At 35.1% G+C, this 13049-nt stretch overlaps 1 long non-coding RNA gene across 1 annotated transcript; it reads right to left on the bottom strand.

The window, feature by feature from the left end:
- Positions 1-9584: 9584 nt before the first annotated feature.
- LOC118486321 lies at positions 9585-11335 on the bottom strand. The gene is made up of 3 exons (XR_004878446.1): positions 11050-11335; positions 10362-10434; positions 9585-9729 (listed from the first exon to the last, which is right to left on the bottom strand). It is a non-coding gene; the product is annotated as an uncharacterized LOC118486321 (long non-coding RNA).
- Positions 11336-13049: the final 1714 nt, after the last annotated feature.

Raw genomic sequence — 13049 nt, forward strand, 5'->3', positions numbered from 1 at the left:
CCCTCCCGTAAGCTAGATCAACGTCATTGCTGACTCTTCAGGTGTGCTCATCTTTGAACTGTAATAATTCCTTTAGACGTGAAAACACTTTAAGCTGCAGTGCCTTAGTGAGTATATCTGCAACTTGATTTCCAGTGGAGCAGAAACGAACTTCTATATCGTTGTTCTTGATCAAGTCTCGGATGAAATGATACTTAATCCTTATATGTTTACTTTTCCCATGAAACATAGGATCTTTGGCTAAACATATTGTGGATTTATTATCACAATGGATGATCACAGGACCATTTACTTCTTCATGCAGCTCGTTTAGGATCCCTTTGAGCCAGAGTGCTTGACAGCCAGCTAAGGAGAGAGCAATATACTCTGCTTCTGTTGATGATAACGCCACAACCTTTTGTTTTTTCGATTGCCATGCTATTGTTCCTGTTCCCAGTTGAAATACATACCCGGATGTGCTTTTACTGTCGTCGATATTCCCTGCATAATCGCTGTCGCTGTAACCGATTAGCTTTCCTTTGCCTCCCTTTGAATACACTAATCCTTGATCTAGTGTTCCCTTTATATATCTAAGTATTCTTTTCCCAGCTTCCCAGTGACTTCGCTTTGGTTGTTCCATGAATTGACTTATCTTATTTACTGCAAACATTATATCCGGTCTAGTATTGGTTAAGTACATAAGACTCCCAACCAATCTCCTGTATAAATTAGGTTCTACTTCGTCATCTGGATCTTGTTTTGTCAAACGTAAACCATATTCCATGGGAGTTGAAATTCCTGAGCAGTTCATCATGTTGAATTTACTTAGTAAGCTCTTTGCATATTGTTGTTGGGTTAGAATGATATTCCCATTATCGAACGAAACTTCCATTCCCAGAAAGTAGTGTAGGATTCCCATATCAGTCATTTCAAACTCCTTTTTCATTAATTCCTTAAAGGATTCAATGCTAGATAATGAATCACTTGCAATAATAAGATCATCTACATATAGGCAAATGATTATCTTTTCCTCTTTTGACATTTTAGTGAATAGAGTGTGTTCATAAATGCACCTTTTGAATCCATGAGTGGCAAAGTATCCTTCTATTCTGCTATACCATGCTCTCGGAGCTTGTTTTAAACCATATAAAGCCTTTTTTAACTTACACACCTTTCTTTCCTTACCCTTTACCACATATCCTTCCGGTTGTTCGATAAACACCTGTTCTTTTAAATATCCATTTAAGAAGGCTGTTTTTACGTCCATTTGATGTAAATGCCATCCGTGGTGTGCTGCTAATGCTAAAACAAGTCGAACTGTATCAAACCTGATGACTGGTGCAAAGACATCTTGATAGTCTATTCCGTATTTCTGATTGTAACCTTTCACGACCAACCTTGCTTTGTGTTTGCTAATCTGTCCATGTTCATCATACTTAGTTTTATATATCCATTTGACGCCAATTGGTGTTTGGTTCAAAGGTGGATCCACTAATTCCCATGTGTCATTCTTTATAATTGATTCCATTTCTCTATCCATGGCATCTTGCCATATTGTTTCTTTGCTTGCTTCCACATAGGTTGTTGGATCCGTATCTGCATATAACACAAAATTCACTACTCCGCTTGTATTTCCTTGATCTTTTCTGTAGAGTTCTCTTACTTGTGCTTCAGTTAATTCTGTTGTATCGTGATATACTTGAGTTATCGGTTTAGTTCTAATAACTTCGTTTTCAGAGTCTGATGAAGAATCATTATTTTCATTATTTCCTGTTTCTTCAACATCTGTCGGACTTTCATTGTAACTTCCCGGTATTTCAGCTTCTATGTTAGTATGTTGAACATTATCTTCATCATTTGGTGTCGGTAGATCGATTTGATCATCTACAGCTACAGCTGCATCATCATCATCTCCACTTGTGTTACTTATTTCTATCCGAAGCCCACTATCATTTTCTTTATTTGTCGCCCAATGTTGATTTTCGCTGAAAATCACATCTCTACTTATTATCATCTTATGTGTTATTGGGTTGAATAACTTGTATCCCTTGCTGTGTTCACTATACCCAACGAAGATAGCCCGCTCAGTTTTGTCGTCTAACTTGGAGCGATTTTGCTTGGGAATATGCACATATGCAATGCAGCCAAATACCCGTAGATGATCTACATTAGGTTTTTTCCCACTCCACGCTTCTTGTGGAGTCAATTTTGGCACACTCTTGGTGGTCGCCCGATTTAACAAGTAGGTGGCACAGGCCACTGCTTCGGCCCAATAGGTATTCGGTAGCTCTTTCATTTTTAACATGCTTCTGCTTAATTCCATTAAAGTTCTATTCTTCCTTTCGGCTACTCCATTTTGCTGGGGTGTGTAACTTGTCGTAAGTTGATGATGTATTCCATTATTCTTAAGAAAATTTTGAAATTCATGTCCGCAGTATTCTCCTCCTCTATCTGTTCTTATGCCCTTTACCTTGCGTTCTATCTGATTTTCTACTTGTTGTTTGAAATTCTTAAAGTAATGTAATGCATCAGATTTGAGTTTTAGAAAATATACCCAAGTCTTTCTTGAGAAATCATCTATGAACGTAATAAAGTACTTGCAGCCTCCAATCGATGGTGTGTTCATAGGTCCACATATATCCGAGTGAACCAATTGTAGTGGTTCACTTGCTCGCCATTTAGCCTTCTTGGAGAATGGTTTTCTAGCATGTTTGCCGAAAACACATCCCTCACATACATGTTCAGATTTGTTGATCTTCGGCAGCCCATTAACTATTCCATTCTTCCCCATATCGTGTAAAGTTTCAAGGTTTAAGTGTCCATATCTTCTATGCCATAATGTCGAGTTGTCTTGAGTAGTCATATTGCATACTCTTGGTACCACATCATGATTCAGATTTAATGGATACATTTTGTTTCCGGTCATCTTCACCACACCGATACAACGTCCGGACGAGTCATGAATCACACATCCTTTGTCATTGAAACATACATCATAGCCTTTTTGTACTAGTTGTCCAACACTTAAGAGATTGTGTTTAAGACCTGCTACATAGAATACATTTGGGATTCGTTTCTCATAACCTTTAATCTTAACATTTACATCACCGCATCCGAGAACTTCCAACCTTTTGTCATCGCCGGTCCGGACTTCACGTCTTTCTGAATCATTTAGATTTATAAATTAATCTTTGTTGCCCGTCATATGGTTACTACAACCACTATCAAGATACCAACAGTCGTTCTTGACAACTTCTTCCGTATTAAAGATCATAAACATCGTGTCTTCGGTTTCATCTTCAGTGTCATCTTTATGCATCAGTACATTGTTTGACCGTTCTCCTTCTTCACGCTTATTACAGAATCTTGCCGTGTGCCCTAACCTTTGGCAATTATAACACCTGATCATTCTGTTGAATTTACCCTTACCTTTCCCTCGTCCCCTTTCGGAGTTATCAAATCTAGAAAATCTAGATTTATCATATCCGTTACTATGGACTTGGAAAGCCTGTTCCACCGATGTATTATCGTCATATTGCCGTAATCTTAATTCATGCGATTGAAGGATACCTAACAATTCTTCGGTGGAAATTGTATTTAAATCCTTCGACTCTTCAATCGCTACCACAACCGATTCATATTTCCTGGTCAGACTTCTTAGAATCTTTTCAACAACGCGTTGTTCTTCTAATCGTTCATCATTCATACGTAACTGATTTACTATTATTGTAATTCGGTTAACATAATCTTCTACGGTTTCAGTTTCTTTCATTCGTAAACCGTCAAATTCACATCTTAGGGTTTGAAGTCTTACCGTTTTAACCCGATTTTCGCCCCTGTAGGCTTTGTGTAATACTTCCCACGCGTCTTTTGATGTTCTACATGTCGCTATACGTTCAAACACCGTCTCGTTCACTGCCTGGAATATGATATGCAGTGCTTTCTTGTCCCTTTTTATCTTTTCTTTGTAAATATTCTGTTCATTTTCCGGTGCCCCTGTCGCAATTTCTGTATATCCTTCCTCTACAATCGTCCACAAGTCTTGTGATTCTAATAAAACCTTCATCTGTATGTGCCAATGGTAGTAATTTTGTCCCAGTAATTTTGGAGTCTGGGTTTGAATTCCACCATTAGATGCCACGTTTGTCGTCATTTGATGTGATTGTATGGATTATGTATCGTTGATATTGATATCTGGTTTCGGATCGGTGGCTCTGATACCACTATATTGGAATGAATCTATTGAGAGAGAGAGGCCGAAAGTTTCTTATTGTTCTTGATTGAATTGGTGAAAACAAATGATACATATTCGGTTCTATATATACATCAGAGAACGATTAATAACTACCCCTAACTTAGGCTAATAATAATAATAATAATGGTAACAGCATAACCTATGATATATATCTAACATGGCCTAATAATAATAATACGATCTAGCTTAATATGAAATTCCGTCTAATAAAAATAAAAGTTCTATGTGTTAAATTTGTAACCGGCTGATTGTGATGTAAAAAAATAAATGTTTTACATGTTAAATCGGATCAATTTTGTAAGTCGGTTATTGCGTTGTATGGATTTACTTCACCCTATTTATTTAGCTTACCGGTTTAATTACACAATTATTTCAGCTTGATATTGTGTTTTTTTCCCTAAAATTTGTGCGTATATTGTTTGTTTGTTTGTTTTTTTTATTTAGGAGAAAGAACATGGTTCCAAGAGGATTGATGAAGGCCTTCTGATGGTGATCAGGTTTGAAATTGACTTGTGTTTGTGCATTTGTAATCATGATCTATGTTTTTGTTATTCAGTTTTTTTAGTGCATAGATAGTCCAACTCTTAATTGATAGCTTTAGATGACAATTCTACCAATTTTCGATGCACACCTGTAGTACGTACTGGGATGAATAACTAGTTAAATTCATGTATGCATAGTTTCCTTTTCGGGATGAACAGCTGGTATTCTGTTTCATCGTTGTTATTTGTAGAACGAATAAACTCAAGTTCGAACCATGAAGTTGTCAATTTTGTTAGTCATTTTCTCAATGCTTAACCTAATTGAATGTAATATATATGTTTTAGAAATTGGCGCGAAGCGATCTCAGGTGATGGATGTTGCTGTGGCAGGCGAGCAATGTGTGAAACGAAAAAAATATTTGATATGGACCTAGAAAAGCCCTTAAGGTTCTTATCTTATTAAGTTTTGTATGGCTTGACATACAAAACCATTTTCATTTGTGTATAAGACTTATTTCCTTAAAAAACAATGATGGCTTTTTTATTTGTAATTTGATTCCTTTGTTTCTAAACCTGCTGTCCTAACCTAACAGTTGTTTTATTGTGTCTTAGTCATTCCTTTTAAATTGACCAAAAGGCAATCATGATTAACCAAAAGAATAAAAAATCGTGGTGGTCAAACAAAGAAATTCAATTTCAGTAGCAATGAAATTGGAAGGAAATTTTACTATTCGAATGGGCGGTTTCTGATTTATTACATATGGTAAAAGATTAGTGTTAAGGACTAGTGATTGTTCAGATTCAAATCAAAGTGAATTTTCAAAAGCTATAAAGATGGTAATTTTGACTTTTTGAGGTCAAATACAGAGACATTCAACTCCATTGTTATACTAAGGTCATGAAATATCAAGAAAATCTTTTTGATCACAATCACCTTACAAACATAATAATACGGCTAGGAAAAATATTTCTGTGAGGAACTTGTAACAAAATCTGCATAAATTTGAACTTTTGGAAGTAAAGGTTTGACCTCAGAGTCAAACTGTGACTAATGTGCCCCCTGGAAAAATAACTTTGAATTGTATATTTACCCAAGTCTAATTTAAAATTGCATATTTCCCCTTTCTTCTTATAATGACTAAATTACCCTTTGAAAAGGGAACTCCACTTTTTCAGTTTCTTCTCTTCTCTAGGCGTCTCTCTCAGGCAGCCAGGCTCTTCCACGACCGCCGCCGATTCCAATTTCGGGTAAAGAAGTTTCTATCGTTTGGGGAGCACGTTCATCATTTGGCAAATGCAACATTTTAATTCAGTGACGGAATCGTCGCTGGCTGGACGGTGTACTCATTGAGCTCCATTTGACGCTGAGTGTTAACGAGCTCAAATATGGAATCTTTGGAGATTTCTATGAAGGCTCCTTCAATCGCATTAGTGGGTATTTTTATCAATTCAAGTTTTGATTGGATTGAATGTTAGGTTGAACTTTATCTGCATTGCATTGCATTTGGATTTACAGACTGTTATCGTTAGCACTACTCCGCATTAATTTTAAGTTTAACATTCCGGTTAGGCTTTTGTGGCTTTGCTAGGGTGCTTTACATTTTTAATTAATAATTTTATTATAAGTAATCTGTTTTTATTAAGGGTGTGTTTGTGATTGCTTATCTGATTATTCTCTTTTTTTTTTTTTTAGTATTTTAGCGAACAAGGTTGGGAAGCCCGAAAGCGAAGAAGGTGCAGCATGCAAGTTGAATAATGACAACTTAACAAGTAGGTCGTTGAACTATTTAATGTAAAAACCTTAAGCTTTGTGCAGTAGATATTCTTTTTTTTTTTTTTTTTTTTTGAAAGGCTTGTGCAGTAAATTATTCATTCATGGGTGGATGCTTCATGTTGTTACAAAGGTGATCTGATATATGACTTATGAAGTTAGGCTCAAAAACCTTATCTTTATTAAGATAGTGTAGCTGATAGTTTTTGATGTGGAACCAATTGTATAAACTGAACGGGTTGAGTTTATTGAAACACAGCACCAACAAAACTAAATATTGTGAAAAAGACACAAAAACTAGTAAAATATGGGTAAATATGCAGTTCTTTTAAATTTTGAGGGTAAAAGAGTCATTATATAATTTACTCTTGTTAAAATAAATCAAAATGGGTATATATGCAATATTAATATTAATTTGGGTAAATATGCAATTAATAAGTTTTACAAGGGGAAATATGCAATTGCCGTAAATTTGAAAGTCTATTTATCCATGCATCTCTGGTTCCCTTCGAATTCATCTTCTGCTTTCTTTTTCATCTTCTTCTGCACTAACAATTTACACCCCAAACCAAAATCATTTGTTCTGTTTTTTGCTCAATCTTGTTAAAATGTCATCATTTTGGACCGAAAATTATTTCGGTAATCGCTATTCTAACGACACATGGGGAGCAAATGATGCCAATGAGGAGGAGGAGGTTGTGTCTGGAGTCCCTGTTGATCAAAAAACACAGTTGCCAGGCTTGAACAAGACTCCCACTCCACCAGTTAATGAACCAAATTACCCGGCGCATCAAGTGTATCCGGATTACGGATACGGGTATGAATCTCCGTACGTGCAACAAAGTGGATACGGTGCTGAGAATGCACCTGTTGATGAACCATATTACCCGACGCAGCAATCGTATCCGGGTTACGGGGTATACGGGGGTGAAGGTGGATACGGAAGTTACAGTGGATACGGGGGTGAAGGTGGATATAGTGGATACGGGGGTGAAGGTGGATACGATAGATATGGGGGTGAAGGTGGTTACAGTGGATACGGGGGTGAAGGTGGATACGATAGATCTGGGTGAAGGTGGATACGGTGGATACGGAGGCTACGGTGGATACGAAGAACATGGTGGATATGGTTATGAGCCCCGTAACACATCACTTTATGAACCATCTACCCCGGGCAATCCGTTTCAAATAAATGAGGTATAACATTAAAATAATTATTATTATTATTGTTAAAAATATCATAATTATAATTATAGTTATTGTTATTATTGTTAAAAATATTATTATTATTATTATTATTATTATTATTATTGTTATTATTGTTAAAATACTATAATTATAATTGTTATTATTATTATTATTATTATTATTATTATTATTACTACTATTGTTATTATTGTTGTTGTTGTTGTTGTTGTTGTTGTTGTTAAAAACTATATTTTAATTTAGTTATTGAACTTGAATATCACTGATTTAAAATAATTATAATTATTATTATTATTGTTAAAAACTATATTTCAATTTAATTATGGAATCATTTTAAATAAATAAAATGAATTAAAGTGGTTAAAATAACAATAAATAAGTTTATAACACATCCCAACTGGTAGCCCAGTTTGTTTGTGCGCGTGTTTTGTTTGCGGGAAGGCGCGGGTTCGAGTCCCGTCCTTGTCCGGTTCGATTGGGTTTAAAACCCTTTTTGTTTTCTAAATTTAATCTATACTATATAATAAAAGAAACCTGTTTTGGAACACTTGTCATTCTCTCATTTAATTGATTAAAGTTATTAATAATACTAATCTACTACTGACTTGTGCTTTAAACCAGGTCATTGTGGGCATAATATTGGGGCTTAAGTTTCGTAAATACAAAGAACTATCGGAGACCGATTCAATTGTGGTAGTAGTTGTCATTTGTCTTTTCATGGCGACGTTTGGGTGGTCTTGGGGACCGCTTGGTTGGACGGTGCCGAGTGAGATATTCGTGTTAGAAACACGGTCAGCATGTCAAAGCATTACGGTTGCGATCAACCTCTTTTTCACTTTCATCATAGCACAAAACACATATCTATATATTAGGGGTGTTCAAGATCGGATAATCCGGTTTTCAGATATCCGAAAATCGTATATCCGAAATTTCGGATAGTGAAATATTGACATCCGAACCCGAATCCGAAATTTCGGATATCCGATTTACGGATTTCGGATATCCGAAATTTCGGATTCGGGTTCGGATATCTAATCGGATATCCGAATATCTAATTTTTTATTTAATTTTTATTTTTTTATTATTTTTTAATATTTGGAACCAGATTTTTCGGATAGTTTCGGATATCCGAATATAAATTTCGGATATTTTTCGGATATTTCGGATATTTCGGATATTTTTCGGATACTTCGGATATTTTTCGATTCGGATATTTTTCGGATATTTTCGGATATTCGGATATCGAAAAAAATAAAAATTAAATTTTCGGATATTTTCGGATAATCCGATTATCCGAAAATTCTCAAAATCATTATCCGAATCCGAATCCGAATTTTCGGATTATCCGATTTTCGGATATCCGAAAATTCGGATATCCGAAAATTAGGATATTTTGGATACGGGTTTTCGGATATTTCGGATTCGGTTTCGGATTTGGATTTTTTTGAACACCCCTACTATATATAATAATTTCAATCATTGTATTCTTCACCAACATCGTGCATATTAAATATTTTTTCAGAGTGAAAAATCATGGCTTCAAACACACTTGTTGATGGTGGAGATGGTAATTATAGTTTTTTGTTTCTTTACTTTTGTAGTTTTTTGTGTTGATTATTATCAATTTTCTGCAAAATCGTCAGTTTGTTCTTGATGCTGTGTTTTAACAGCCAGAGAGCTTTGATTCTATAAGGTGACTGATGGTTTTTAATATGAAGATCATTTTTTTTGTTAAGATATTTCATGGTGTGTTTTAAATTCCATATTTGTCATTTATGTGCCAACCATCATCTTTGTTATTGGTGTTGTGTTTTAACTGTCACACCCCAACCGATGGCGGAAACATCGGGATGAGACGAACAAATTGCTCAAAACAACATAACACTAAATGTGACAATATGAATTAAATCATTTTATTAAAACTAAAGAATAATACATTGTTTCAAATAGTAAACATATATTCAAACATTGTTTAACTGCTAAAATGGGTATCTAAAGCCATCCTAGCTTGTTTCTTGATCATCTTGACTAGCAACCTGCAACATGTATTAAAATAACATCAACAAAAAATGTTGGCGAGTATACAAGTTTGATACATAGCATAGTAGAAGAAAACAAGTTTTGAAGTTGCTCAATATCCAACATGAAGACGATGACACTAGCTACCACTTTTCAACATTGTTCAAGTTGCTTTCAAATATCGTTCAAGTTGCATGTAATGAAGTTGCACTCAAAGAGTGTTGAAGTTGCATTCAAATAAAGTTGCATCCAAATGAAGTTGCACTCAAAGAGTTATGAAGTTGCATTCAAATAAAGTTGCATATAATGAAGTTGCACTCAAAGAGTGTTGAAGTTGCATTCAAATAAAGTTGCACATAATGAAGTTGCACTCAAAGAGTTATGAAGTTGCATTCAAATAAAGTTGCATATAATGAAGTTGCACTCAAAGAGTGTTGAAGTTGCATTCAAATAAAGTTGCACATAATGAAGTTGCACTCAAAGAGTGTTGAAGTTGCATTGAATGTGGGGTTACAAGCATCAAATCGTTTCATGTTTAAATGTGGATAGAGTGTGACGAAAACAAGACTCAAGTGTCGTGTAATTTGAATATGTAATACATGTTGCACCCAAATGTGTTTAAAACGAAAATGGGATCGAGTATACTCACCTTGATTGCGTTGCGTTTCTTGTAAAATAATGCACGAGTAAAGATTGAGAAACTTGGACCAACGAAGATTATCCTATAACGCAAGAGTTGGAATGGTACTAAATTAAGAGGAAAAGTAAATATTGATGGTTGGTTATAATTTGAAGTTTCTATGTATGGTAGTGCCTTGTCTCACATGGTTTTCAGTTTAGAAGATATTTTGTTATTTAAAAAAAATGAGTGTTACTTAGTTGATATAATATTATTTTAAATGCATGAATAGATTTATACTAGCAATCATTTGAGATGGATAAAAAAAATAATAATTTACTTATTATAACTGCATGTATATGTATTCATTAATATACTTACGTAAATATATTGATTTGGTTAATATACATATTTATATAAGTACGTAAATTACATGCATATATGAATTTCGAATTATATATAAACAGATTGGTGCCAGTTTATGGAAGCCGGGTCGAACCCGTGACAAGCACAAAACCACTAGTCCACGACAACAGAATTAAAAGGTTTTGATTTTAATTTCTTTTAAACTCAAGTTTAAGGTCATCTTCTTCCTTTATAAATCAACGACAGAACTGTATACATATCTATTTTTTCTCTCATCTTGTTACAGTTTAGCATGGCATAATAGTTCCTTGAGTGTTTAAACGAAAGAAATGAAATAGAAAACTAGGTATACCGATCAAGACGATTTGAGCCTGGACCGAGTTCCGACGTCGTCTTCGTCTCCGGCGAGCTTCGATCTCCGGCAATGTGCAAGGATATTCGGAAGGTGTTTTCGAGAGTGGAGTGAGCGATGGGGATGTAACGATCACAGGAGCCAAGTGCTTCGATTTATAGGCGAAGAGGTTGAGGTTTACTTAAAACACGTCCGACAATCTTGTTCGTAATTTGCGGAAGTTTCCGAAACACGGTTTAGCGAAATCCGATTAAGAAGGCGTCTAGGTTCGTTGATTTACATAAGAATGGAAACTTCAATCACTGACATGTCACGAAAAATCAGCATGTTTTGAAAGCAAGCCGCGTTGTTTAAGAGCTGGGAATTTGGGCGGCAGTTTTTGTTTCAAAAGAAAATCAACTGTGCTCATTCTCCATTCACACATAGCTTATTTATTTATGCTTTCTATTTGAATATTAACTTTAATGTTAATATATATAGACATTCTAATTCTAATGGAGACCCATTAAACTTTAAACTATTATGTATAATAATGAATATAAATAGGACAAACACATCGGTTAGTTATTCTGTTTAGACAAGAGCATTTCAAGTTTCAGCAAAATGCACCAAAAGACCCTTTTTATTTTATTTTATTAAGTTTTAGTCATAATGTGTTCATATTTTAAACAACTAAACATGTTCCTTTTTTTTTAAATAATAAAATAAGGTAAAACTCGAAATAAATTTCAAAACGGGTCAGATTTTGGGAATTTAATTTGACGGATGTTACAGTCTCCCCTACTTTAGGAGATTTCGTCCTCGAAATCTAAGAGGGAGAATTTTGAAAAGATTATATCTAAAGGTTTATAAAATGAGACTTTGATCATAAGGTTTTTATTTAGGAAAATTGGTTTCATGAATGCATCACATAGCACATTGTCTTTCACATTGTTGTTCACATAAAATGAATGAAATGTCATAGATTTTCACATAGTATAACATGTATAATGAAAGCATAATAATTTTAATTTGTTCACGAGGGAGTATCATTAATTGTTTTAGGTTACGACAATAGTGCGAAATGTGTCTCCTAGCTAGAAATGAATGTAGCGCTCAATGTAAAACACATAATAATTGAGATAACATAAAAAGAGGTGTAACGTAAAATATGGATTGTCACTGAACGTAACGTATGACACTTCCAAAGTGAATCGAAGACCTTCTCGAATTAAGGAAACGTGCTTTGGCCTAATAGGTATTAGTACTCTCATCGATGGTCCCCAGGTAGGCAACGGGTCCTTAATGGATTTATACGAATGCCAAACCTAGACAGAACGTCCCGACTACCGGTACTTAACCCTTCCAGTTACTACACGTTCTTAATCGATTGGGAAATCGAGACTTTGGCGAGAGCGAAAATCGAGGAGTGGGACTAGTTAACAAGATGCGAGTATCACCTCTAACTTGATAACATCGTACCCTAACGTGGTTGGTACTTATCAAAAGATAAGGGTCCACTAGAGTATGAAATGGAAAACTCCCATCAAGGTTTGGATATCACTCCTAACTTGAGGGTAGATTTCGTGCAAAATCAAAGTATAGCTGAGTGAAAATCATCACCAAGTGTGGGAATCACCCCTATCTTGATAAGTCATTTCGATTGTGTTGTAGGAGTGTCTTCCAAATGTGTATTGTGTTAGCCTTAGGAAAGGCATGTATATTAGAAGTCCAAAAGGATAGAGAGAAGCAAATGAGGTAGAAGGGAGGTTGTTTTAAGCAACACATAGTGAAAAAGCTCCTAAACTCTAGACTAGGCAAGGCATTCCTAATTCCCTATAGTTATGGCTCTGATACCAATCTGGTATCAGAGTACTCCTACTATAGACTAGGGAAAAGTATGGTAATCCTACCTAATTCCCTATAGTTATGGCTCTGATACCAATCTGTCACACCCCAACCGATGGCGGAAACATCGGGATGAGACGAACAAATTGCTCAAAACAACATAACACTAAATG

Source organism: Helianthus annuus, chromosome 14, assembly GCF_002127325.2.
Source record: "Helianthus annuus cultivar XRQ/B chromosome 14, HanXRQr2.0-SUNRISE, whole genome shotgun sequence".
Classification (NCBI taxonomy): domain Eukaryota; kingdom Viridiplantae; phylum Streptophyta; class Magnoliopsida; order Asterales; family Asteraceae; genus Helianthus; species Helianthus annuus.